This window comes from Gorilla gorilla, chromosome 4 (genome assembly GCF_029281585.2).
Source record: "Gorilla gorilla gorilla isolate KB3781 chromosome 4, NHGRI_mGorGor1-v2.1_pri, whole genome shotgun sequence".
Classification (NCBI taxonomy): domain Eukaryota; kingdom Metazoa; phylum Chordata; class Mammalia; order Primates; family Hominidae; genus Gorilla; species Gorilla gorilla.
Genome location: NC_073228.2, coordinates 15839437 through 15866800, shown reverse-complemented (window position 1 = coordinate 15866800; position 27364 = coordinate 15839437). Strand labels below are relative to the sequence as shown.

At 50.2% G+C, this 27364-nt stretch overlaps 1 long non-coding RNA gene across 1 annotated transcript; it reads right to left on the bottom strand.

Moving 5' to 3' along the window:
* Window positions 1-915: 915 nt before the first annotated feature.
* Window positions 916-16175, bottom strand: LOC129533876 (uncharacterized). The gene is made up of 3 exons (XR_008680272.2): window positions 15764-16175; window positions 15249-15372; window positions 916-1274 (listed from the first exon to the last, which is right to left on the bottom strand). It is a non-coding gene; the product is annotated as an uncharacterized lncRNA (long non-coding RNA).
* Between the last annotated feature and the right edge of the window lie 11189 nt (window positions 16176-27364).

The window sequence follows — 27364 nt, the reverse complement described above, 5'->3', positions numbered from 1 at the left end:
CCAGGATGATTTCGCTGACATGGTCCTTGTGTAGTCCAAAGGGCTAAGTAGGAGAAAGTTTAAACTGTTAGCTGTCACAGAATAGAATAGGGGGGCTAGTTAGCCGCTGTAGAGAGGGTGTTTTGGGCTCAGGTGGACTACCCTTGAGGGCCTGGTCCAGCATTTAACCTGAGTCTCTCTCTCTCTCTCTTTTTTTTTCTTGAGACGGAGTCTTGCTGTGTTGCCCAGGCTCGAGTGCAATGGCGCTATCTCGGCTCACTGCAACTTCTGCCTCCCGGGTTCAAGCGATTCTCCTGCCTCAGCCTCTCAAGTAGCTGGGATTACAGGCATGGGCCACCACCCTGGCTAATTTTGTATTTTTAGTAGAGATGGGGTTTCTCCATGTTGGTCAGGCTAGTCTTGAACTCCCAACCTCAGTTGATCCGCCCGCCTCGGCCTCCCAAAGTGCTGGGATTACAGGCGTGAGCCACCGCGCTTGGCCTGAGTCTCTAAACAGTTTCTGGCCCATAGTAGATGCTTAATAAAAATACTGATAATAAATATTTTGCTCCGGCCAGGTGTGGTGGCTCATGCCTGTAATCCCAGCACTTTGGGAGGCCGAGGTGGGTGGATCACGAGGTCAGGAGTTCGAGACCAGCCTGGCCAACATAGTGAAACCCCATCTCTACTAAAAATACAAAAATTAGCTGGGTGTGGTGGTGTGCACCTGTAGTCCCAGCTACTCGGGAGGCTGAGGCAGAATTGCTTGAACCCAGGAGGCAAAGGTTGCGGTGAGCCGAGATGGTGCCATTGCACTCCAGCCTGGGCAACAGAGCAAGACTCCATCTCAAGCAAAAAAAAAAAAATTGGTTTTTTTTTTTTGCTCCATAGGTCTTGGGACTCCTTTATGTGCGCGAGGAAGCTAGTATTTTCAAATCTGTACAATGTCATTGCATTTTTGTCAATCAGCTGTGTGTGCTTTACTGCATTTCCTTCAGTGTCTGAGTCTAATGGGGTTAGATACCATTCGTACAATACCATGTACTGAGAGTCTTCTGTTTGCCTGTCTCTACTACAAACATTGCCCTTGCTAATGCTCCTCTAATCCCCATCATAAACCTGGGAGTCAGGCCCAGCTGTCGTCTCCCTTGTGCAGATGAGGAAGCTCCGGCTCAGAGAAGTCAGCTGTAGTAAGTCAACACAGCTGGCCAGCAAAGGGTGAGGCTCAGGCGGTCTCTTCTTTCTCCCCATGCTGGGCAGCTCAGGAGTGGTGTTTGTTATGCAAAGCTGCCAATCTGATTTTCAAAAAAATTCATTGTGAAAAGCATGTTGTATTCAAGACAACTATATTTACTAAGAGTAGACAGAATGAAAAAATGAATTTAAATTATTCTCAACCTATTATCAACCTTGGGTTGACAACAAATAGGTATTGATTCAGCTAAAACTATAATTTCCTAACTATACTCAACACGAGCTACTTTAGCAAAAGGAACAAGTGGTGCTTTAGCTGCAGTCTCAGAAATCTTAGGTCTCACATCCACAAACTTGTGCAGAACACCAAGGTGCCAGCCATAGTCGTGGCCCCCACTTCCCACTTGCAGAGATGATCTTTCCAGAGGGAGGAAAGGAGGTAAGAAGGAAGGAAGGTAGGAAAGGACAGAAGGAAGGAAGGGCCTCCCCACCCCACAAATGTGTTCTTCAGTTTCATAACTTCCTAATTTTAGACTTCATGCTCTGTCTGAGGAATCAGATGTATATAATTCCTCCAAATTAATGTTTCCTGGCCCTGTAACCATATTGCAAATGTATATGCTATGACATAACCAGAAAAGCAGGTCATAATAGTATATATCGAGATTACAACCATTTAACATATAACAGATGCATTGCAAAAAATGACTTCAGGAAAACACCACAAAATACTAAAGGGTAAGTAGAACAGATGGAGGATTCTTTTTTTCTAGTTTCTAAAAATAGTTTAAATTACCTTTCTATTAAAATGCTTCTGAGTCAGGCGTGGTGGCTCACGCCTGTAATCCCAACTCTTTGGGAGGCCAAGGCGGGTGGATCACGAGGTCAGAAGTTCAAGACCAGCCTGGCCAATACGGTGAAACCCTGTCTCTACTGAAAATACAAAAATTAGCCAGGCATGGTGGTGGGTACCTGTAATCCCAGCTACTTGGGAGGCTGAGGCAGAGAATTGCTTGAACGAGGAAGGCGGAGGTTGCAGTGAGCCGAGATTATGCCACTGTACTCCAGCCTAGGTGACAGAGCAAGACTCTGTCTCAAAAAAAAAAAAAAAAAAAAAAAAAATCTGCTTCTGGCCGGGCACAGTGGCTCATGTTTGTAATCCCAGCACTTTGAGAAGCCGGGACAGGAGAATCGCTTGAACCCGGGAGGTGGAGGTTGCAGTGAGCCGAGATTGCGCCGCTGCACTCCAGCCTGGGTGACAGGGCGAGACTCCATCTAAAAAAAATTAATAATAAAATAAAATGCTGTCCAGGCATGGTGGCTCACACTTGTAATCCCAGCACTTTGGGAGGCCAAGGCGGGCGGCTCCATTCTTTGTATAGTATTTCACTGAATGGATATAGTAGATTGGACCAGTTATCTATTAATGGACACTTAAGTTGTTTCCAGGTTTCTTGCTATTGCAAATTCTGCCCCCTTGGGGTAGAAAATATATATATATACGTGTCCTGTATATGACCACCTTTGTATAGACATCTATATGCCGGACACATTCCAAGAGTTGAATTGCTAAATCAAAATGTATATATCTTTATAATTTATTATTTTATTTTATTTATTTAAAATTTTTTTCTTTTTGAGACGGAGTCTCACTTTGTCACCCAGGCTGGAGTACAATGGCACGATCTCGGCTTACTGCAACCTCTGCCTCCCGGGTTCAAGTGATTCTCCTGCCTCAGCCTCCCGAGTAGCTGGGATTACAGGCACCCATCACCACGCCCAGCTAACTTTTTGTATTTTTAGTAGAGGAGATGGGGCTTCACCAGGTTGGCTAGGCTGGTCACAAACTCCTGACCTCAGGTGATCCACCCGCCTCGGCCTCCCAAAGTGCTGGGATTACAGGTGTGAGCCACTGTGCCTGGCCTTAAAATTTATTTTTAATTAATTATTATTAGTCTCTTAAGGATAAAATCTCTCTATGCTGCCCAGGCTGGTCTCATCTCCTGGGCTCAAGTGATCTTCCCACCTCAGCCTCCTGTAGCTGGGATTACAGGTGCTCACCTCCATGCCTGGCTAGATAATTTTTTTTTTTTTTAGATGGAGTTTCACTGTTGTTGCCCAGGCTGGAGTGCAATGGCGAGATCTTGGCTCATCACAACCTCTGCCTCCCGGGTTCAAGCGATTCTCCTGCCTCCGCCTACTGAGTAGCTGGGATTACAGGCGTGAGCCACCACGCCCGGCTAATTTTGTATTTTTAGTAGAGATGGGGTTTTTCCATGTTGATCAGGCTGGTCTCGAACTCCCGACCTCAGGTGATCCGCCTGCCTCGGCCTCCCAAAGTGTTGGGATTACAGGCATGAGCCACTGCACTCGGCCGATAATTTTTATAGATATATACAAATTGCCCTCCAAAATGGTTGAACTAGCCTATATTTCCAATACCAATGTACATATGCCCTATTTCCCTATACCTTAACCCACAGTATTATCGAACTGACATTTTTGCCAATCCGATAGGTGAAAAATTACATCTCATGTTTAATTTTGGACTAAAAGAAAATGAAAATATAGCTTATCAAAATTTGTGGGATACAGCCTGAGCAACACTAGGAGACGTCGTCTCTACAAATAATGAAAAAAAATAGCCCAGCATGGTAGCACACGCCTGTGGTCCCAGCTACTCAGGAGGCTGAGACAGGAGGATTGCCTGAGCTTGGAAGGTTGAGGCTGCAGTGTGCTGTGATTGGGCCATTGCACTGCAGCCTGGGCAACAGAGCAAGACCTTGTCTAAAAAAATAAAATAAGGCTGGGCGCGGTGGCTCACACCTATAATCCCAGCACTTTGGGAGGCTGAGGTGGGCGGATCACTTGAGGCCAGGAGTTCCAGACCAGCCTGGCCAACATGGTGAAACCCTGTCTCTACTAAAAATACAAAATTAGTCGAGCGTGGTGGCACACACCTGTAATCCCAGCTACTCGGGAGGCTGAGGTGGGAGAATCGTTTGAACCTGGAAGGCGAAGGCAACAGTGAACCGAGATTGCATCACTACACTCCAGCCTGGGTGACGGAGTGAGACTCTGTCTCAATTGAAGAAAAAAAAAAAAAAAAGAGGAGAGGGCCGGGCACAGTGGCTCACACCTGCAATCCCAGCACTTTGGGAATCTGAGGTGGGGGGATCACCTGAGTTCCAGACCAGCCTGACCAACATGGAGAAACCCCGTCTGTACTAAAACCCCGTCTGTACTAAAAATACAAAAATTAGCCGGGCATGGTGGCACATGCCTGTAATCCCAGCTACTCGGGAGGCTGAGGCAGGAGAATTGCTTGAACCCAGGAGGCGGAGGTTGTGGTGAGCCGAGATTGTGCCATTGCACTCCAGCCTGAGCAACAAGGGTGAGACTCCGTCTCAAAAAAAAAAAAAAAGGAAAAGAAAAGAAAAAAGGAGAAAGAAATCTGTAGGATGCTGCAACACAAAATTAAACAAGAAGAACAAAGCTGAAGGATGGACGGACAATACTCGACTTTAAGAGTTACTATAAGCCGGGCATGGTGGCTCATGCCTATAATCCCAGCACTTTGGAAGGCCAAGGCAGGCAGATCGCTTGAGCTCAGGAGTTCGAGACCAGCCTGGGCAACAAAGTGAGATCCTGTCTCTACAAAAAAATACAAAAATTAGCCCAGCGAGGTGATTCACACCTGTAATCCCAGCACTTTATGAGGCTGAGGTAGGAGTACTGCTTAAGCTCAAGAGTTTGAGACCAGCCTGGGCAACAAAGTGAGACCCTCATCTCTACAAATTTTTTTTTTTTTTTTTTTGAGACAGAGTCTTGCTCTGTTGCCCAGGCTGGAGTGCAGTGGTGCGATCTCGGCTCACTGCAAGCTCCACCTCCTGGGTTCACGCCATTCTCCTGCCTCAGCCTCCTGAGTAGCTGGGATGACAGTTGCCCGCTACCACACCCAGCTATTTTTTTTGTATTTTTAGTAGAGATGGGGTTTCACCGTGTTAGTCAGGATGGTCTCGATCTCCTGACCTCGTGATCTGCCCGCCTCGGCCTCCCAAAGTGCTGGGATTACAGGCGTGAGCCACCGCGTCCGGCCTCTACAAAAAATTTTTTAAAAAGAGAAAAAATTCAATGATAGGAAAATAAACACCTGATTAAAACAGAGACAAAAGATCTGAACAGACACCTCACCAGAGAAGATATGCAGATGACAAACAAACATATGAAAAGATGCTCAGCATCAGATGTCAGTAGGGAATTGCAGGTTTTTTTGTGTTTTTTTTTTTTTTGAGACAGGGTCTCACTCTGTCACCCAGGCTGGAGTGCAGTGGTACAATCATGGCTCACTGCAGCCTTGACCTCCCACCTCAGCCTCCCAAGTAATTGGGATTACAGGCGCCCTCCACCATGCCTGGCTAATTTTTGTGTTTTTTTTTAGTAGAGATGGGGTTTTACCACATTGGTCAGGCTGGTCTCGAACTCCTGACCTCAGGTGATCCACCCGCCTCAGCCTCCCAAAGTGCTGGGATTACAGGTGTGAGCCACTGAGCCCGGCCTTTTTTTTTTTTTTTTTTTTTTTTAAATTCAAGATCTTGCTCTGTGGCTCAGGCTGAAGTGCAGTTGCATGATTATGGGTGCCCCAGCCTCCCAAGTAGCTGAGGCTACAGGAACTCACCACCGCCCCCGGTAATTTAAAATTTTTTTATGGAGACGGGATCTTGCTTTGTTGCCTACACTGATCACAAACTCCTGGTCTCAAGTCCACCTTGGCCTCGGGATTATGCTGGGATTACAAAAATGAGCCACCATGCCCAGCTGGGACCTGCAAATTTAAACAACAATGAGATGCCACTACACGGCTATCACAATGGCTAAAATCCAAAACACTGAGAACACCAAATGCTGGCGAGTGTGGAGCAACAGGAGTTCTCACTCATTACTGGTAGGAATGCAAAATGCTATAGCCACTTTGGAAGACAGTGTGGCAGTTTTTAGAAAGCTAAACGTACTCTTACCATATGATCTGGGAATCGTGTTGCTTGCTATTTATCCAAATGAGTTGAAAATTTACATCCACACAAAAACCTACACAAGAATGTTTATAGCAGCCTTATTCATCACTGCCAAAAATTGGAAGCAATTGACATCCTTTACTAGGTGAATAGATAAGCAAACTAAGGTACATTCATATAAGATATACTATTAGGCCAGGCGTGGTGGCTCACACCTGTAATCCCAGCACTTTGGGAGGCCAAGGCGGGCAGATCACAAGGTCAGGAGTCCAAGACCAGCCTGGCCGACATGGTGAAACCCTGTCTGTACTAAAAACACAAAAATTAGCTGGGTATGGTGGTGGGCGCCTGTAATCCCAGCTACTCGGAAGGCTGAGGCAGGAGAATTGCTTGAACCTGGGAGGCAGAGGATGCAGTGAGCCAAGACTGCGCCACTGCACTCCAGCCTAGGTGACAAGCAAGACTCCAGCTCAAAAAAAAAAAAAAAAAAGATATACTATTAAGCAGCCAGGTATGGTGGTGGCTCATGCCTGTAATCCCAGCAGTTTGGGAGGCTGAGGTGGGTTGATCACCTGAGGTCAGGAGTTTGAGACCAGCCTGGCCAACATGGTGAAACTCCATCTCTACTAAAAATGCAAATATTATCTGGGTGTGGTGGTGCGTGCCTGTAATCCCAGCTACTGGGGAGGCTGAGGCAGGAGAATCACTTGAACCTGGGAGACAGAGGTTGCAGTGAGTAGAGGTTGCACCACTGCACTCCAGCCTGAGTAACAGAACAAGACTCCATCTCAAAAAAAAGAAAAAAAAAGACATATTATTCAGAGATAGGAAATGAGCTAGCAAGCCACAAAAAGCCATAAAGGAACCTCAAATGAATATTAATCAGTGAAGAAGCCAATCCGAAAAGGCAACATACTGTATGATTTCAACCATGTGACATTCTGGAAAAGGCAAAACTATGGAGACATTGAAGTGATCAATGATTGCCAAGGGTTTGCGGGGTTGGGGGAGGGAGACAGAGGGAGGAAGGGAGGGATGAGTTGGTGGAGCACAGATGATTTTTAGGGTGATGGACCACGCTGTATGATACTGTAATTGTGGATATTGACATTATGCAATTGGCAAAACACACAGAACTATATAACACAAAGCATGAACCCCATTTTAAACTATGGACTTTAAGGAAAAAATTAACAAAGTGAAGAGACAACTCACAGAATGGGAGAAATATTTGCCAACTAGCTATCTGACAGGGGATTTAGTAATGGGAATATATAAGGAGCTCAAACAATTCTATGGGGAAAAAATCTAACAATCCAATCAAAAATGGGCAAAAGATCTGAATAGACATTTCTTAAAAGGAGACATACAAATGGCAAACAGATATATGAAAAGGTGCTCAACATCATTGATCATCAGAGATGCAAATCAAAATTATAATGAGGTATTTTCTCACCCCAGTTAAAATGGCTTTTATCCAAAAGACAGGCCATAACAAATGCTGGTGAGGACGTGGAGAAAAGGGTACCCTCGTACACTGTTGGTGGCAATGTGAATTAGTATAACTCCTATGGAACAGTATGGAGGTTCCTCAAAAAACTAAAAATAGAGCCACCAGGTGATCCAGCAATCCCACTGGTAGGTATATACCCAAAAGAAAGGAAATCAATATATTGAAAAGATATCTATACTCCCGTGTTTATTGCAGCACTATTCACAACAGCTAAGAATTGGAAGCAACCTGTGTCCCCACTCAAATCTCATCTTGAATTATAGTTCCCATAATCCCCATATGTCATGGGAGGGACCCAGTGGGAGGTAATTGAATGACAGGGGCGGATTTTTCTGTTTTTGTTTTGTTTTGTTTTTTTTGAGACGGAATCTCACTCTGTCACCCAGGCCGGAGTGCAGTGGCGTGATCTTGGCTCACTGCAACCTCTGCCTCTTGGGTTCATGTAATTCTCTGCCTCAGCCTCCTGAATAGCTGGGATTGCAGGTGCCCACCTCCATGCCTGGCTAATTATTTTAGGGGTAGGTTTTTCCTGTGCTCTTCTCATGATAGTGAGTAAGTCTCATGAGATCTGATGGTTTCATAAAGGGCAGTTCCCCTGTACACACTTTCCTTGCCTGCCACCATGTAATATGTGCCTTTTCTCCTCCTTCACCTTCTTCCATGATTGTGAGGCCTCCCCAGCCACGTGAAACTGAGTCCATTAAACCTCTTTTTCTTTATAAATTACCCAGTCTTGGGTATTTCTTCACAGTGGTATGAAATGGACTAATACACTAAGTGTCCATCAACAAACAAATGGATAAAGAAAATGTGGTTCATATACACCTGGGAGTACTAGTCACCCATAAAAAAGAATGAGACCCTGTCATTTGCAATAACTTGGATGGAGCAGGAGGTCATTGTGTTACGTGAAATAAGCCAGGCACAGAAAGAAAAACTTCATGTGTTCTCACTTATTTGTGGGAGCTGAAACTTAAAAGAATGGAACTCATGGAGATAGCAGAGGCTGGGAAAAGTAATGGTGGGGAAAGAGGGAGAAGGGGGGCTGGTTAATGTGTACAAAAATATAGTTAGCTAGAATGAATAAGACCTAGTATTTGATAGCACAACAGGGTGATTACAGTCAATAATAATTTATTGTACATTAAAAATAACTATGGGCGGCTGGGCGCAGTGGCTCACGCCTATAATCCCAGCACTTTGAGAGGCTGAGGCGGGCGGATCATGAGGTCAGGAGATCGAGACCAGCCTGGCTAACACGGTGAAACCCCAACTCCACTAACAATACAAAAAATTAGCCAGGCATGGTGCCGGGGTGCCTGTAGTCCCAGCTACTCGGGAGGCTGAGGCAGGAGAATGGCATGAACCCGGAAGGTGGAGCTTGCAGTGAGCCGAGATCGCGCCACTGCACTCCAGCCTGGGCGAAGAGTGAGACTCCGTCTCAAAAAAAAAAAACAAAAAACTATGGGCTGGGCATGGTGGCTCACACCTGTAATCCCAACACTTTGGGAGGCTGAGGCGGGTAGATCACCTGAAGTCAGGAGTTCGAGACCAGCGTGGCCAACATGGTGAAACCCTGTCTCTACCAAAAATACAAAAATTAGCCAGGCATGGTGGCGGGCACCTGTAATCCCAGCTACTCGGGAGGCTGAGGCAGGAGAATTGCTTGAACCCAGGAGGCGGAGGTTTCAGTGAGCCGAGATCATTCCACTGCACTCCAGCATGGGTGACACAGCGAGACTCCATATCAAAAAATAAAATAAATAAAAATAACTGAAAGAGTATAATTGAGCCGGGTGCAGTGGCTCACGCCTGTAATCCCAGCACTTTGAAAGGCTGAGGCAGGCGGATGACTTGAGGCTAGGAGTTCGAGACCAGCCTGGCCAACATGGCAAAACCATGTCTCTACTAAAAAATACAAAAATTAGCCAGGCATGGTGGCAGGCGCCTGTAGTCCCAGCTACTCGGGAGGCTGAGGCAGGAGAATCGCTTGAACCTGGGAGGCAGAGGTCGCAGTGAGCATCTGAGATGGCACAACTGCACTCCAGCCTGGGCAACAGAGAGAGATGCTGTCTCAAAAAAAAAAAAAAGAAAAAGAAAAGAAAAAAAGAGTATAATTGGATCGTTTGTAACACAAAGAAAGGATAAGTGCTTGAGGTGATGGACACTCCATTTACCCTGATGTGATTATGCCTGTATCAAGATATCTCATGTAACCCATAAATATATATACCTACTACGTACCCACAAAAATTAAAAAAAGATTTTTAGAAATAAAAAGTGAACTATGGGCTTTAGTTAATAATAATGTATCAATCAATTTGTCCATCAGTTGTAGTAAATGTACCACACTCATTCAAGTTATTTATTTATTTAGAGACAGGGTCCAGCTCTGTCACCCAGGCTGGAGTTCAGTGGCCCAATCATAGCTCACTGCAACCTCGAGTGTGTGCCATCACACTCAGCTAATTATTTAATTGTTTTATAGAGATGGGGTCTTGCTATATTGTTCAGGCTGGTCACAAACTCCTGGGCTCAATTAATCATCTCGCCTCAGCCTCCTAAAGCTCTGGGATTACAGGCATAAGCCACCACTTCCGGCCTTGCTAGTTCTTAATAATAGTGGAAACTGAGGGACAGGGAGCGGGAGGAGATATATGACAACTCTATCCTTTCTGCATGATTTTTTTTTCTGTAAACCTGAAGCTGCTCTAAAAAATGTCTGTTGGGCACAATAACTCACACCCGTAATCTCAGAGTTTTGGGAGGCCGAGGTGGGAGGATCATTTGAGGCCAGGAGTTTGAGACCAGCCTGGGCAACATAGCGAGACCCCATCTCTATAAAAAATAAAAAATTAGCCAGGCATGGTAGCATGTGCCTGTAGTCCCAGCTACTCAGGAGAATGAGGCAGGAGGATGGCTTGAGCCCAGGAGTTGGAGGCGGCAGTGAGCTATGACTGTGCCACTGCACTCCAGCTTGGGTGACAGAGCGAAGCCCTATCTCAAAAAAATTTTAAAAAGTCTATGAAAAAAATTTTTAGGCCAGGTGGGGTGGCTCACACCTGTAATCCAAGCACTTTGGGAAGCTGAGGCAAGTGGATCACGAGGTCAGGAGTTCGAGACCAGCCTAGCCAGCATGGTGAAACCCCGTCTCTACTAAAAATACAAACATTAGCTGGGCATGGTGGCCTGCACCTGTAGTCCCAGCTACTCAGGAGGCTGAGGTGGAGAATCGCTTGAACCCGGGAGGTAGGAGGTTGCAGTGAGCTAAAATCATGCCACTGCACTCCAGCCTGGGCGACAGAGTGAGACTCTGTCTCAAAAAAAAAAAAATTTTTTTTTTAAATGACATCTCAGGTTAAAACTGCCTGTTTAATGCACTTTGTCCTTTTTCGTTTGCTTGTTTTTGAGATAGGGTCTAGCTCTGTTGCCCAGGCAGGAGTGCAGTGGTGGGATCTTGGCTCACTGCAACCTCTGCCTCCCAGGCTTAAGCCATCCTCCCACCTCACCCTCCCAAGTATCTGGGACTACAGGCATGTGCCACCATGCCCGGCTAATTTTTGTATTTTTTTATAGAGACAGGGTTTCACCATGTTGCCCAGGCTGGTATAGAACTCCTGGGCTCAAAAGATCCTTTCACCTCAGCCTCCCAAATTGCTGGGATTATAGGCGTGAGCCACCATGCCCAGCCCTTTGTCCATTTTATATAATGATGTTCATATTTTCTTACTAAATTTTCAGAATTCTTTGTATACTATTTTTTCTTTTTTTTTTTTTTTTTTTTTTTGAGACAGAGTCTCGCTCTGTCGCCCAGGCTGGAGTGCAGTGGTGCGATCTTGGCTCACTGCAAGCTCCACCTCCCAGGTTCACGCCATTCTCCTGCCTCAGCCTCCAACTAGTTGGGACTACAGGTGCCTGCCACCACACCTAGCTAATTTTTTCTATTTTTTAGTAGAGATGGGGTTTCACCGTGTTAGCCAGGATGGTCTCGATCTCCTGACCTCATGATCCGCCCGCCTTGGCCTCCCAAAGTGCGGGATTACATGCGTGAGCCACCATGCCTGGCCTCCTATTTTTAAATTTTATTATTATTATTATTATTTGAGATGGAGTCGTGCTCTTGTCGCCCAGGCTGGAGTGCAGTGGCCTGATCTCAGCTCGCTGCAACCTCCACCTCCTGCGTTCAAGCTTCTCCTCCCTCAGCCTCCTGAGTAGCTGGGATTACAGGTGCCCACCACCACCCCGGCTAATTTTTGTACTTTTAGTAGAGATGGGGTTTTGCCATGTTGGCCAGGCTGGTCTTGAACTCCTGACCCCAGGTGATCCGCCCATCTCTGCCTCCCAAAGTGCTGGGATTACAGGCGTGAGCCACCGTGCCCGGCCTATTTTATTATTATTATTTCTTGAGGCAGTCTCGCTCTGTCGCCCAGGCTGGAGTGCAGTGGCGTGATCTCGGCTTACTGCAACCTCTGCCTCCCGAGTTTAAGCGATTCTCATGCCTCCGCCTCCTGAGTAGCTGGGATTACAGGCACCTGCCACCACGAATGGCTATTTTTTTTTTTTTTTTTTTTTGTATTTTAGTAGAGATGGGGTTTCACCATGTTGGCCAGGTTGGTTTCGAAATCCTGACCCCAAGTGATCCACCCACTTCGGCCTCCCAAAGTGTTAGGATTACGGGCATTAGCCACTGCACCCAGCCAATTCTTTGGCCGTTAAAGAATATTATTTAATCATTTATATGAAAATCTTTTTCTTATTTTTTCCCATTTTCATTATCATGTGGGCCAGGCATGGTGGCTCACACTTATAATCCCAGCACTTTGGGAGGCCATTTCGGGTGGATTGCCTGAGTTTAGGAGTTTGAGACCAGCATGGGCAACATGGCAAAACCTGTCTCTGCAAAAAATACAAAAATTAGGTGGGTCCCAGCTACTTGGGAAGCTAAGGCGGGAGAATTGCTTGAACCTGAAAGGTTGAGAATGCAGTGAACGTTGATTGTGCCACTGCATTGCAGCCTGGGTGACAGAGCAAGGCCCTGTCTTGAAAAAAATAAAAATATGCGGTTTAATTTCATTTATTGTTGCTATTTTGTGCTAGTGGAGTTTTAATTCTTTCATTTGTTCATATTTTATTTATGATTTATGTTTATCAGACTTTCTTTCTTTTTTCTTTTTTTTTGAGATGGAGTCTCGCTCTGTTGCCCAGGCTGGAGTGCTGTGGTGCGATCTCAGCTCACTGCAACCTCTGTCTCCTGGGTTCAAGCGATTCTCCTGCCTCGGCCTCCTGAGTAGCTGGGACTACAGGTGCACGCCACCATGCCCAGCTAATTTTTGTATTTTTAATTTTGTAATTTGTAAAAATTTTTGTTTTTGTATTTTTAGTAGAGACGGGGTTTCACCACGTTGCCAGGATGGTCTTGATCTCTTGACCTTGTGATTTTCCCACCTTGGTCTCCCAAAGTGTTGGGATTACAGGCGTGAGCCACCATGCCTGGCCATTCATACTTTCTGTTTTATAGCTTTTTGGTTTTGTGTCTTGCTTAGAAAAGCTTATCCCAGGCAGGGCGCGGTGGCTCATACCTGTAATCCCAGCACTTTGAGAGACCAAGGTAGGCAGATCACCTGAGGTGAGGAGTGTGAGACCAGCCTGGCCAACATGGTGAAACCCCGTCTCTACTAAAAATACAAAAATTAGCTGGGCGTGGTGCCGCACGCCTGTAATCCCAGCTACTCAGGAAGCTGAGGCAGGAGAATCGTTTGAACCGAGATCATTCCACTGCACTCCAACTGGGAAGACAGAGTGAGACTCTGTCTGAGGAAAAAAAAAAAAAAAAAAGCTTAGCTTGGGATAAATAAAACACCTGTGTTCTTTTCTCGTACTTTTTTTTTTTTTTGAGTTTATATTACTGAGCCATCTGAGTTTTTTCGCAGTCTGGATACCGTTTCTTCCATGTAGATATCTGGATCTATTTCTTGGGTGTATTCTGTTCCATTGAATTGCTTTTGCATATTTCAGCAACAGTACCAAACCAGTTAAAGCAAAAAAGCTTTTTAACTTAATTATTCATTTAATATTTGGTGGGGGATATCTTTCATGGTTTTTTATTCTCCCCCCTCCCAAAAAAAGTCCTGGATAGTCTACTTTTTTTTTTGAGACGGAATCTCGCTCTGTCGCCCAGGAGGGAGTGCAGTGGCGTGATCTCGGCTCACTGCAAGCTCCGCCTCCCGGGTTCACGCCATTCTTCTGCCTCAGCCTCCCGAGTAGCTGGGACTACAGGTGTCCGCCACTACGCCCAGCTAATTTTTTGTATTTTTAGTAAAGATGGGGTTTCACCGTGTTAGCCAGGATGGTCTCGATCTCCTGACCTCGTGATCCGCCCGCCTCGGCCTCCCAAAGTACTGGGATTACAGGCGTGAGCCACAGCACCCGGCCTGGATAGTCTACTTTTGTTCTTTTTTTTTTAGGTGAACTTTAAATTCATTTTCACAGCTACAAATTGAATGTCCCCTAAGCAAACTGGTTTGAATTCAGGTCCTTATAGAGTCTGGGGCATCACTGAGGAATCATGCCTGCTTGAGGGGTAGAGGCAAAGTGTGAGCAAGGTGAGGGGGTGCTGGAAGCCGGAAGCTTCCTGCGGAGCCTGCGAGGTGCCCACAGAGCAGGATCCACTGCCCGGAAGGATCACTGGACCTCACAGGCAGAGCTGGAGGGAGGAAAGGCTAAGCCAGCAGAAGCCCCGCTGGGGGAGATCAAAGACAAGCATGGGCAACAGGTCTTCACAGCTGAGTGACACAAACAAGAGGGGTGCCGGGCCAGGGCTGATGGAATCGCCATGCGTGACCAGAAGGCTCAGCTGGGCCTCTAAAGGGCGCCTCCCCAGCACCTGGCCTTGGCCCGACCCAGAGGGTGTTCAGGGTACCCAGTAAATCTATGATGAGCAAATAAACAAGTGCATGAAGGCTAACTCCAGGAGGAGGAGGAGGAGCGAGGAAGGAGGATCAAAGGGATGGCGTACACGTCCCAGGGAAGGCAAAGTGAAGGAGGTCGGGGTGCAGCATTTTTTTTTTTTTTTAGACAGAGTCTCACTATGTCACCCAGGCTGGAGTGCAGTGGCACGATCTCGGTTCACTGCAACCTCTGCCTGCTGGGTTCAAGCAATTATCCTGTCTCAGCCTTCCGAGAAGCTAGGACTACAGGCACCCACCACCATGCCTGACTAATTTTTTTGTATTTTTAGTGGAGACAGGGTTTCACCATATTGGTCAGGCTAGTCTCGAACTCCTGACCTCAAGTGATCTACCTGCCTTGGCCTCCCAAAGCGCCAGAATTACAAGCGTGAGCCACCAAGCCCAGCCGAGGGTGCAGCTTTTGAGGCAACTGAGAGCCTCTTTGACCTGAGAATCACAGCAACATACTTGTGGGCAGCAGAAACACCCAGGCCAGGAGATACATTGGGAGGAATCTTATCCCTTCCTGCTTCTCTTGTGGCCAGAGACCCGCACACCCTGTCCCACCCCCACACCTCCCATCCCAATTTCTCAGCTTACCCAAGGCAGGTCCCAGGAGAAGGCTGTGGGGCAGGAAGGATTTGGGCTCTGAGATAGGTACTGCGGACACATGTTCCCATGGGAGAATGTTGCACGTGGCAGCTGATTTCTGTCCAAATCACAGCTGAATGGCAGAGTGGAGGAAAAAGAACCCAGGTGTGAGGCCAGACAGGCCCGTCTGATCCCAGCCCTGCCCCTAATTAGCCCTGTGACTTCTGAATAACACACCACAAAGGCCCCTTGGATTTGAGGTAAATTAAGTGACCTGGTACCTAGTAGGTGCTCAAGAAATGTTAGCCAGTGCCCACTCCAGTTCTTCCCTGGCCTTTCCAGCTGTAGTTGGAGTATGTTAGGAACAAAATCGGCTTCTGCAGCTAATGATCACTGCTTAGAAATGTGTTCTGAGTTCTGATCAATTTATCCAGAACCCATGGAACCCCTCACCTCCTCTTATCTGCCCCCAAACAGTCCTGAGTCATTGACAGCATCTTGAACCTCCTGGCCCCTGGACTCACCCAGTGAGGCCATTCGTGAAGATCAAAGAAACAAAATCACCAGGCAGTGATACCAGGGCTGGATAGTCACCTTCTGGCACCTTTTAGACATCTCTCTGCATCTTGGTCTTTCCTTGTGCAAGGACAACAATATTACAGCCCCCCAACCCTCCCCAGGCACTCACTACAGGAGATTAGCATTACAAAGGCTCAGAACGGTGCCGGGAACATGGTGGCCCCAGGAGGGATTCTGCTGGTTCTGCAAACCCCACCGCAGGAAGACTTCCTGGCTTGTAAAATGAAGGAAAAGCAACCCATCAGGCGCTTGCCACTCACTGCCTGGCTGTCCTAGGCCATGGCCCCTTATCTGCGCCACACACACACATACACACACCACACACACCACACACACACACACACACACACACACACACACACACACACACACACACATTCTCCCCCTCTCCCTCACCCCTCCTGGCTCGACAGGGGAGGAGCTGGGAGGGCCTGTCCCCTGTCCCCCTAGCCCAGCCTTAGCCCCTATTACCGGAGGCCTCCGCTTTCTAGAACCCCGGGAGGGGCTTCGTGGACGTGGCTGCGCCGCAGGGGGGCGCCCTCCTCCCGCCGTGCTCGGAGGTTGAACCCCGAGCGCTCCGGGAGGGCTTAAGCAGGCGGGGAGGTGAGGCGAGCCCGGGCCGGGCCGCGAGGGGGCGCCCCACACCACCCTTGGCCTCCACCGCGCTCGGGCAGCTGGAACCTCCGAGAAGGTCCAGGGTGCAGAGGAAGGGAGAGGCCCAGGGGCCAGGGTCATGGGTGGGGACAGAACGGGGGCCGGAGGGGGCGCTGAAGAGGGAGGGAACGTGGAGATGGAGGGGAGGCAAACAACGAGGGGGCATCCTGAGGGTCCCGGGAACCCGACCTGGGGGTTGGGCAGGAAACCAGGGGTCGGGGCAGCCTGCTGGGGGCGTCTCGTGCCCCCCACCCCCCATTCCTCTGAACCAGTCCGGAAGGGGGGTTCGGCTGGCAAGCCGCGGTGGCGTCAGCCTCTGGCACCCGCTGCTGCCCGGCCCGTGGCTCCAGGCAACCGGGGACGCTGCGGGGGCTGCGCTGGGCAGCGGGTGCGGGTGCGGGTGCGGGCGCCCCCCATCGCGGGCCCAGGCGTTCCCCCAGCAGGCCCAGGAGCCCCCACGGGTCCAGGTGCGTCCCTGAGGCCTGGCTCCCCTGGGGGCGCGTGCCCGGAACGTGACTCAGCGCTTTCTCCGTGCCGGACTGCGGTGGGGAGTGGGACGGAGGCGGGTGGCGCTGTCCCCAGGAAGGGCCCCGCACAGGCCCCCGCCAGGCGGGATCTTTCCCAGGTCGGGCAGGTTCGTTCATTTGTTCACGAACTCAGCGTCAGCGAGGCAGGAAGCGGGAAGAGAGAGGAGACCCCGAATAAGAAGATGGTGCTGTTGGAAACATTTGGGAATTTGGGGTGCGCTGCAGGCCTGGGTCATCCAGGCCACAGGAGAGGCACAGGGCTGCGGCCTGGGTTGGGGGAACAGCCACAGCTGTGGGGCGTTTCAAGGAGGCCGAGGCACAGGCGTATGGACTGGATTTTGAAGGATGGGAGAAGGGGGCATCAGGACAGGGACCGGCCTTATGGAAGGAAAGCTGGGAAGTAGGGAGGGGGCCGGGGGTGTCGGAGAGGACAGCTGAGTGTGGCGGGAATGGAGGCAGAGCGGCCTTGGGGCCCCGGCGTCAGCTGAGGTTGCACTGTGTTTGGAGAGGAGCCTCGGAGGGGTGGGCTGCCTGGCAGCAGTGGCCTGGGGGCCGCAAATGAGGAGGGTGCAGTGCCTTGGGCAGTAAATTAGAAGACACAGGCTGCTGGCTGGGGGCGGGAGGGCACAGGGAAGCCCTGCCCGGGAGCAGGCCGAGAACTAGGTTTCCACCGTTCCCCGCCAACCCCAAACTGAGGACTGATGGATCCTGCCCCTGTGGTGGGAAACCAGGAGGCCTCTTTCCCTGACTGGATAGCTGCCCTGAGGCAGGGGATTGAGTGAGATGACCCTGAAGGGAGTCCCCAGTGTGCTCTTGTTCTGTGGGCTTGCCTGTCGTTCACACTCACGGAAGGGTCCTCCTGTCTGCCTGAAATGAATGAATGAATGAGCAGAGATATCTCAGCGTGTATTCCCTGGGGGGACACCACACACACTTCCTTCTTCAATAAGGGCTTTTTAATGAGGCCAGGGAGGAGACTGGGCTGGAGGTGAGGCCTGGGCCCCTGAGGGCAGAGGGACAGGCGGGACAGGCCTGAGTTGCCTTGCTTTGCTTGCCTTCCTTCCTTCCTTCCTTTCTTTCTCTCTCTCTCTCCTTCCTTCCTTCTTTCCTTCCTTCCTTCTTTCCTTCCTTCCTTCTCTCTCTCTTTCTTCTTTCTCTCTCCCTTCTCTTTCTCACTTTCTTTCGCTCTCTCCCTCCCTCCCTCCTTCCTTCCTTCTTTTTCTTTTTCAGAGTTTCACTCTTGTAGCCCAGACTGGAGTGCAGTGAGCTGAGATTGCGCCACTGCACTCACTGCAACCTGCACCTCTCGGGTTCAAGCGATTCTCCTGTAGGCGAACTCATTGCAGTTAGCTGAGGAGTGGCCAGAGCTGCACTTGAAAAGGGTCACCCTGGCCCCTCATCTTCCCTAGCACTGAGAGGCTAGCAGCCCCTGGGCACACTGGTGGGGGTCCCACCTCCATGCCTTTGCTCACTCCCCGCCTTCTGCCTGAAACTCTTTTCCTCCCTGCACTCCTGCTGGATACCTGGGCCATCTCTTTGAAGAATCAACTCAGGGGCTGGGTGCAGTGGCTCGTGCCTCTAATCCCAGCACTTCGGGAGGCTGAGGTGGGCAGACCACATGAGATCAGGAGTTGGAGACCAGCCCAGGCAACATGGTGAAACCCTATCTCGTCTCTACTAAAAATACAAAAATTAGCCAGGCGTGATGGCAGGCACCTGTAGTCCCCAGCTACTGGGGAGGCTGAGGCAGGAGAATCGCTTGAACCTGGGAAGCGGAGGTTGCAGTGAGTTGAGATCGCACCACTGCACTCCAGCCTGGGCGACAGAACAAGATTCCATCTCAAAAATAAAAAATAAAAAAAAGAATCAACTCAGGGTAGTCCTGTTGGACATGGCAGATATATTATACACATGTTATGTCTTCAATTCCGAAACCCCATGCAAATGAAAAGTAAAGGGATTTTTTTAAAACAAAGCTGCATGACAAAAAGCCCTGTACAAGACTGTTCATAGCAGCTTTATTCACAATAGATCAAAATTGGAAACAACCCAGATATCCATCAAGAGGAGACTGGATAAACAAATAGCTACCATCAGCTGATGAAATACTACTCAGCCATGAAGAGGAACAAACTATTGATGCATGCAACAACATAGTTAAATTCCAAAACTAACGTGCTGAGTGAAGGAAGCTGAACACAAAATACAAACTGTCTGGTGCCATTCACAGGAAATTCTAGAACAGGCAAAACTGACCGATGGCAATAGAAATCAAATGAGTGGTTGCTTAGGGATGGGGTGATGGTAGGGATCCCCTGGAAAGGGGCATGAGGAAATTTTCTGTGTTTTGATACCTATTTGTCAAAATGGTTTGAACAGTACACTTAAGGTCAGCTCATTTAATTGTACATGAATTTTACCTCAATAAGAACAAAATAGGCCAGGCGCGGTGGCTCATGCCTGTAATCCCAGCACTTTGGGAGGCCGAGGCGGGTGGATCACGAGGTCGGGAGTTCAAGACCAGCCTGACCAACATGACGAAACCCCATCTCTACCAAAAATACAAAAATTAGCCAGATGTGGTGGCGCGTGCCTGTAGTCCAGCTACATGGGAGGCTGAGGCAGGAGAATCACTTGAACCCAGGAGGCAGAGGCTGCAGTGAGCTGAGATCACGCCACTTCACTCCAGCCTGGGTGAGACAGAGCGAGACTCCATCTCAAAAATAAAAAACAAAAAAACATAAATCCACAAGGAAAAAAAAAATAAAAAACCAGAAGGGGAGATAATGTCTGATGACAGATTTCAGCAAATCTAGGCTGAGAATACATGAAGATGAAGAGTAAGTGTCAGAGAGCAGAGGGGCCAGCTCCTGTGCAGGTATACAGAAGGGGATACCAAAAGGAAGTTGGATGATTTTTCCCCCAGATTCTGCAGAAGGTCAGAACACAAAGCTGAAGTTTTTGCACTGAGCAGATCTCTAGCCCCCTGTCTTCCCCCTCCCTACAATGTTCCTCCCCAGCTCCAACCCCACTGAGATTGGAGGTTTATTTTCTGGAGCAATTGAACCGGGTCCTGGACCAGGGGACACTAGGCACTTGTAGGTGGTAGGGATCAGACACTGGGGTGAAAACAAGGATATTAAGTGAAAGAAGTCTGCATCCTGAAAAACAAAACCCCAAACCCCTTCCTGGCTCAGCAGCCATCACGCCAGGCTCAAACCCTGTAGGGGTAAACTAGAAGATTTTCCTCTGAGCTAATAACATGACCTTGGAGGAAAGGTCTGCTGGTATTGACCATTAGAGCCCTCCTGCAAAAAGGCGAGGTTGTCCTACAATAAAGCCCAATAGTTGACCAACTGCCTCTACTTGCTGACCTTGTAGTTAGCTTTTTAGCACTTCAATTTAAAAAATGAATTTACAGCCAGTACGACTAGACATTTGAGAAAAACCTTCAACTTGAAAGTGAGAGCTTATGATAGGTAGCTCCAAAGTGAAAGAAAGAAAGCAAAACAAGAAAGAAAAAAGAGGCTGGGTGCAGTAGCTCATGCCTGTAATCCCAGCACTTTGGGAGGCCAAGGCGGGTGGATCACAAGGTCAGGAGATCGAGACCATCCTGGCTAACACGGTGAAACCCCATCTCTACTAAAAATACAAAAAAATAGCTGGGAGTGGTGGTGGGCGCCTGTAGTCGCAGCTACTCGGGATGCTGAGGCAGGAGAATCGCTTGAACCCAGGAGGCGGAGGTTGCAGTGAGCCAAGATCACGCCATTGCACTCCAGCCTGGGTGACAGAGCGAGACTCCATCTCAAAAGAAAAAAAAAAAAAAAGAGGAAGGAAGGAAGGAAGGAATCCTGATCTCAAGTGATCTACCCACCTTGGCCTCCCAAAGTGCTTGGATTACAGGCATAAGCCACCATGCCCAGCCTTTTTATTTTTCTTTTGAGACGGAGTCTTGCTCCTCTTGCCCAGGCTAGAGTGCAGTGGCAAAATCTCGGCTCACTGCAACCTCCGCCTCCCGGGTTCAAGCGATTCTCCTGTCTCAGCCTTCCGAGTAGCTGGGATTACAGGTGCGTGCCACCATGCCTGGCTAATTTTTGCATTTTTTAGTAGAGACGGGGTTTCGCCATGTTGGCCAGGCTGGTCTCGAACTCCTGACTTCAGGTGATCCACCTGCCTCTGCCTCCCAAAGTGCTGAGATTACAGGCGTGAGCCACCATGCCTGGCCTATTTATGGATTTTTTTAAAAGGTATTCATAGAGAATGGCATTGATAAGGATTTGTAAGACTTTTTGGGACATTTGTGAATAATTAGCTATAAGAGCACAAAAAATCTAAAAAATGACAAGAAATGAGGTAATTATTAACTCCTGCATCCTTTATGAAAGGACATATACTCAGAGTGCACTGCTGGGCTCTGCAGTGAGCAATATGCACCACGCCATGGCAATCACATGGTGTCTGGCTGTTTAACCAAAAATCTGACCAAATAGGAGGATAGAGGAGGGAATCGAGCCATATCCTTACCTTCTATGGCAGGAAGCCACTGGATAACATTCAAATAAATTGAAGATCCAGCGATGGTAGTATTAATTAGAAGCATAAGGCTGGGCATGGTGGCGCATGCCTGTAATCCCAGCACCTTGGGAGACCAAGGTGGGCAGATCACTTGACGTCAGGAGTTCGAGACCAGCCTGTTCAATGTGGTGAAACCCCGTCTCTACCAAAAATACAAAATTTAGCTGGGCGTGGTGGTGCACACCTGTAATCCCAGCTACTTGGGATGCTGAGGCAGGAGAATCGCTTGAATCCAGGAGGCGAAGGTTGCAGTGAGCCAAGATCATGTCACTGCACACCAGTCTGGGCGACACAGTGAGACTCTGTCATAAAAAAAAAAAAAAAAGAACAGCAGGGATTATTTGAACCAGTGAAAGAACTGAAAGTGGTTGGTTATGGTTACCAGAGGAGCAGGACCTGAAGGAAGAGCTAGTGACCTTTTGTGTTTTTTTTAAACTTTTTAACATACTAAGTCTTTTTAAGATTGATATTTATGGCCGGGTGCGGTGGCTCCCGCCTGTAATACCAGCACTTTGGGAGGCCAAGGAGGGCGGATCACAAGGTCAGGAGATCGAGATCATCCTGGCTAACACGATGAAACCCCATCTCTACTAAAAATACAAAAAAATTAGCTGGGCGTGGTGGCGGGCGCCTGTAGTCCTAGCTGCTCAGGAGGCTGAGGCAGGAGAATGGCGTGAACCCGGGAGGCAGAGCTTGCAGTGAGCCAAGATCGCGCCACTGCACTCCAGCCTGGGCGACAGAGCGAGACTCCATCTCAAAAAAGAAAAAAAAAAAAGATTGATATTTATTCCAGGTGCATGTACTGTTATGATGTAAAAATTTTTCCTTAAAAAAAAAAAAGCCAGATGTGGTGGCTCACACCTGTAATCTGAGCACTTTCAGAGGCTGAGGCAGGAGGATCACTTGAGCCCAGGAGTTTGAGACCAGCCTGGGCAACCTGGTGAGACCCCATCTCCACAAAAAATTAAAAAAACAGCCAGGCGTGGTGGCATGTGCCTCTAGTCCCAGCTACTCGGGAGGCTGAGCTGGGAGGATTGCTTGAACCCAGGAAGTCGAGGCTGCAGTGATCTGTGATTGTGTCACTGCACTCCAGCCTGGGCAAGAGTGAGAGACTCAGTTTCAAAGAAAAAAAAAAAAGAAAAAGAAAGAGACAGGGTGTGGTGGCTCACGCTTGTAATCCCAGCACTTTGGCAGGCCGAGGTGGGTGGATCACCTGAGGTCAGGAGTTCAAGACCAGCCTGGCCAGCATGGTGAAACCCCATCTCTACTAAAAATACAAAACATTAGCCGGGCATGGTGGTGGACACCTGTAATCCCAGCTACTTGGGAGACTGAGGCAAGAGAATCGCTTGAACCCAGGAGGTGGAGGTTGCAGTGAGCCGAAATCACGCCACTGCACTCCAATCTGGGCGACAGAGTAAGATTCCATTAAAAAAAAAAAAAAGAAAAGAAAAGAATAGAAAAAGAATAGAAAAAGAAAAAAGAAAGGCCCAGTAGCTGTTAGGTGGAGAACATACCGGAGCGAGGGCAGTGGGCTGGGAGACAGCTGGCTGGGGGTGCCAGTCCCGAGTGGGGGTGCAGCGTGAGGAAGGCCCACGCAGGGAGAAGGGGAATCCAGCCAGGCATACGGAGAGTTTGAGGTGCCCATAGCATGTTTGAGGGGTGCCTGAGAGGCTTCTGGGTAATGAAGGAGGGTTCTAGGAGACTCAGCTTGGAAAAGGAACCATACCTCATGAGCAAAGCTCCAAGAACAGGATTCTTGCCTTGAAGCTGCAATGCCCAAACATTTTAGCCTCAGAGTCTGTGAGTCCCATGGGTAAGGCTGTGGGCTTCCCAGCTCGGTGGGTTAGAAAGGCTCCCCAAGACGAGGTCTCATTCCTTCTTTGTTGCCCCTCCCTGACTCAGCTCAAAGGTGTAAGGAACCAGGTCACCAGGTGAGTGACTGACCAGTATCCAGCAGCACCTGGGACCCTGGCCTTCCTCTCCTGCAGCTGAGAATCTCCGGCCTCCAGCTGCGTCCTGCGAACTGGGTGCAGGTCAGCTACCCTGACCTCCCGGGGCCCCTGCCCCTCTCGGGGCTCCTGTCCCTCCTCTCTGCTCCTCTTGCTCCTGAGTGCCCTTCCAAGTTACTGCAGACCTGCTCCTCCACCCTTCCGCCCCTTACACCCCATAGTTCCGCACATTAGCCAGAGCTCCCCACACCCTCCGGTTCACCCTGGCGCGGCCCCACCCCCTCCCCATCCTCTTCCTCTTCCCTCTCCAAGAAAGGGGCCGGCGCTCACCCTTCCTGCCTCCTCTGAGACCCTCTTCCTCCTGCTCCCACCAGGAGCTCTCTCAGCACTGCCAACCCCTCGGGGTCACCCGTACCCCTTCTCTCCTTCAAACACCCTCAGGCCTCCCATCTTAAAGCTCTCCTTGGGTCTGCCCTCACCCCTGTCCGCACCCCTCTCCTTTCTTTCCCCCATTTGGAGCTGGAGTTTGCTGCCTGCTCTCACTCTCCCCGCACCCCACCAACTGCACTAAGGACACAGCCCCATGGGAGGCCGCCGTGACCTCCAGGGCCAATGCCGGCTTCCGCTGCCCCCACTCAGGATGCCCTGCGGCGCTCAGCACTGTGGGCGCTCCCTTCAGGGGGTGGGGAACAGGTGTGTGAGCGCAGTGGCTCCCCCTGCCCGAGTTCCCAGGCGTCCTCCCGCTCCCTCTCGGCTTTGCCTCCTCCTCCCTGGTCCCCTGGTTTCCTAGTGGTGGTCCTCGCTCTCCGCTACCCTCCCTCTGTTCTCACTTCCACACGAGAGGCCCCCAAATCCACAGGGTCAACAGCCTGCCCCCTCGCTCAATTCCAGAACGGGGCAGCAATGGGGCTTTCCTCCAAGTTCTCCCTGGGCTGCAATGCCTTCTACCTCTGCACACCCTTGGGTCAAACCACTGCCTCCAGAGGCCTCGGGAATGTTCCCAGCCCAGGGACTGGAGAACCCCTGGGTGCTGACTATCTGGCTTCTCGACTGCTTTTCTATCTTGTGTTGATCTGCCAGCCAGCACATTTATTCATTCATTTATTCAAAAAATACTTAACACGTTGGGGGCTGTGATGCTTCAAAGGTAGGAATCAGCAAGACGGCTCATCTTCCCACAGGGGTCTGCAGACCTGTGGGCTTAGCAGGTAGGGTCTGTATCCCAGTCCACCCCTCCTTGTCCCCTGCCCAACTCATGGACACAGTTCACTCGAAGGAAATTGAAGGCACTCTGTTGCTCAGTGGGGATGGGGACAGGGCTTGGTGCCCAGGGTTAGGCAGGTAGAGAGGCAGGGCAGCTGGTAGGGGTGTGCGGGGCTGTAGACGGAGCCTGTGGGTGGCTGGGCAAGGGGAGAGCTGTGGGCAGCTGCCCTGCCTCAGCTTAATTCCCTGGGCAAACAGCAGCATTGGGAGGCCTGCCCACCGCAATCCCGCTGCGGTTCTGGCTTCAGAGGGCCCTGGGGGCTGTGGGCGGGGTGGGCTTCGTGGAGGTGTGCACACCCCCTCCAATTCCTGGAACTCCTACTTTCCTGGGAGCGCGGGTCCTGGGGCTCAGACCTCTCTGTCCTCAGAACAGGGTGGTGCGGCCCAAGGGCAGGTGAGGGGCTGGTGAGAGTCAGTTCAGGACTGTACTGGAAGGCTATCAGGGGCCAGTAGGGAGACCCACAGCCCCGACAGCCCCTTCCGTTACGGTCCCCCCACCTCTCCTTGCCCTGCCAGCTCAGGCTGGCTGGCTTCTGGGGGACAATGTCCTTCCAGTTGGCCCCTGCCAACTTCTGAAGCAGACAGGGAAGGTTCAAGCCCCAGCATGCCCGGAAGCTCTGACCTGCTCACCTGGGAGCCACAGAGTGGGGCAGACACAGGTGCCCCGGGAAGAATGCAGCCCCTGAGGGCCTTCTGCGCTTCACCTGCTCCTCAGCTCACACCAGTCAGAGAGGCTTTGGCATGCGGGGGCTCATAAAGCCCCCTCCCCTGCCCGAGGTGCCGCCCCCATCCCCCCCCTCCCCCGCCCCGGTCACCTGTGTTTTCCTCCTCACCAAACAAGAATGTGTCAGCAGGGCCCGGGCTCCTCCCCCACCCCATTGTTAACAAGGCCGGCTCAGCGGCCCCTTCCCACATCCCCACCCCTGACAGGCCCAGGCCTGCCCCAAGGGACCAGCCCACTGCCCCCTGCCGGGAGCGCACCTACACCTATTTACCTTTGGGCCTCAGCCCAGGAGGGAGCTGCACCTGACCCTCCACCGCCCCGCCTTCTTTCCTGCCCTCCAGCTCACCCTCTTCCGGCAAGTCTGGGTCCTGGGGCGGGGGAGGAGGTGGAGAACCATTGCTGACTCCTGCCCCAGATGGAGCTCAGCTCTGCAGGGGGCCTGGCCAGTTTGTCCCAGCGGAGTATGAAGTGCAGGGTTGAGGGGGATCCCTGGGGACCTTCCAGACCTGAGAGTCACTGGGCCCTGGGTGGCCTGTCCTATTTAACAGGATGTGCCCTGGGCAGGGAGGGGGAGCCATCCAAGGTCTGAGCTCCTGGCCTTTCCTCCCACATCCTGGCCCTCCCCGATCTCTCCGTCACATTCCTAGCTGGGGGATACAGCCGGAAGACAGAATGGGGAAGAGGCTGGACATTCTGGGACAGAAGGGTGGCTCCGTGCTTTGGGAACAGGCTTCCCCCAACACTTAAAATGAGGTGGGGCTGGGCGTGGTGGCTCACTCCTGTAATCCCAGCACTTTGGGAGCCCAAGGCGGGCGGATCACTTGAGGATCCAGCCTGGCTAACATGGTGAAACCCCGTCTCTACAAAAAATACAAAATTATTTGGGCATGGTGGTGCACGCCTGTTATCCCAGCTACTCAGGAGGCTGAGGCAGGAGAATCTCTTGAACCTGGGAGGTGGAGGTTGCAGTGAGCCGAGTTTGTGCCACTGCACTCCAGCCTGAGCGACAAAGCAAGACTCTGTCTCAAAACAAAACAAAAAAAAAGAGGTGGTTCAGGCGGGGGCTGTCACGTGCAGCAGGGGCTGGTTACCCCAAAAGTGGAGATTGCAGGTTAGAATGAAAGGAGATGAGGAACCGGCCAGGGAACCTGAGTTATGAGCTCAAAGCTACACAGCTCCAAAGAGATAGGACAGTGAATGAACGGTGATCTCGGATTGGGATGCTGGCACAGGGAGGAGCGTGACGGGGCAATCTGCAAAGTTTGAATGGGGTCCATGGATTAGATGGGATTACCAGGCCAGTGTTAATTTCCTGTTTTGTGTTGTTTTGTTTTGAGACAGGATGTCACTCTGCCACCCATGCAGGAATGTAGTGGTGCAATCAGAGCTCACTGAAGCCTTGACCTCCTGGGTTCAGCTCAGGCGATTCTCCTGTGTAGAGAGTAGCTGGGACCACAGATGCACACCACCATGCCTGGCTAATTTTAAAAATTATCTATAGAGGTCGGGTGCGGTGGCTCACGCCTGTAATCCCAGTACTTTGGGAGGCCGAGGCAGGTGAATCATGAGGTCAGGAGATCGAGGCCATCCTGGATAACACGGTGAAACCCCGTCTTTACTAAAAATACAAAAAATTAGCCGGGCATAGTGGCGGGCGCCTGTAGTCCCAGCTACTCGGGAGGCTGAGGCAGGAGAATGGCGTGAACCTGGGAGGCGGAGCTTGCAGTGAGCCGAGACCGCGCCACTGCACTCCAGCCTGGGCGACAGAACGAGACTCCGTCTCAAATCAAAACCACAACAACAACAACAACAAAACAAACAAAATCCAGAAGTGCCCTTGTTTTAAGGAAA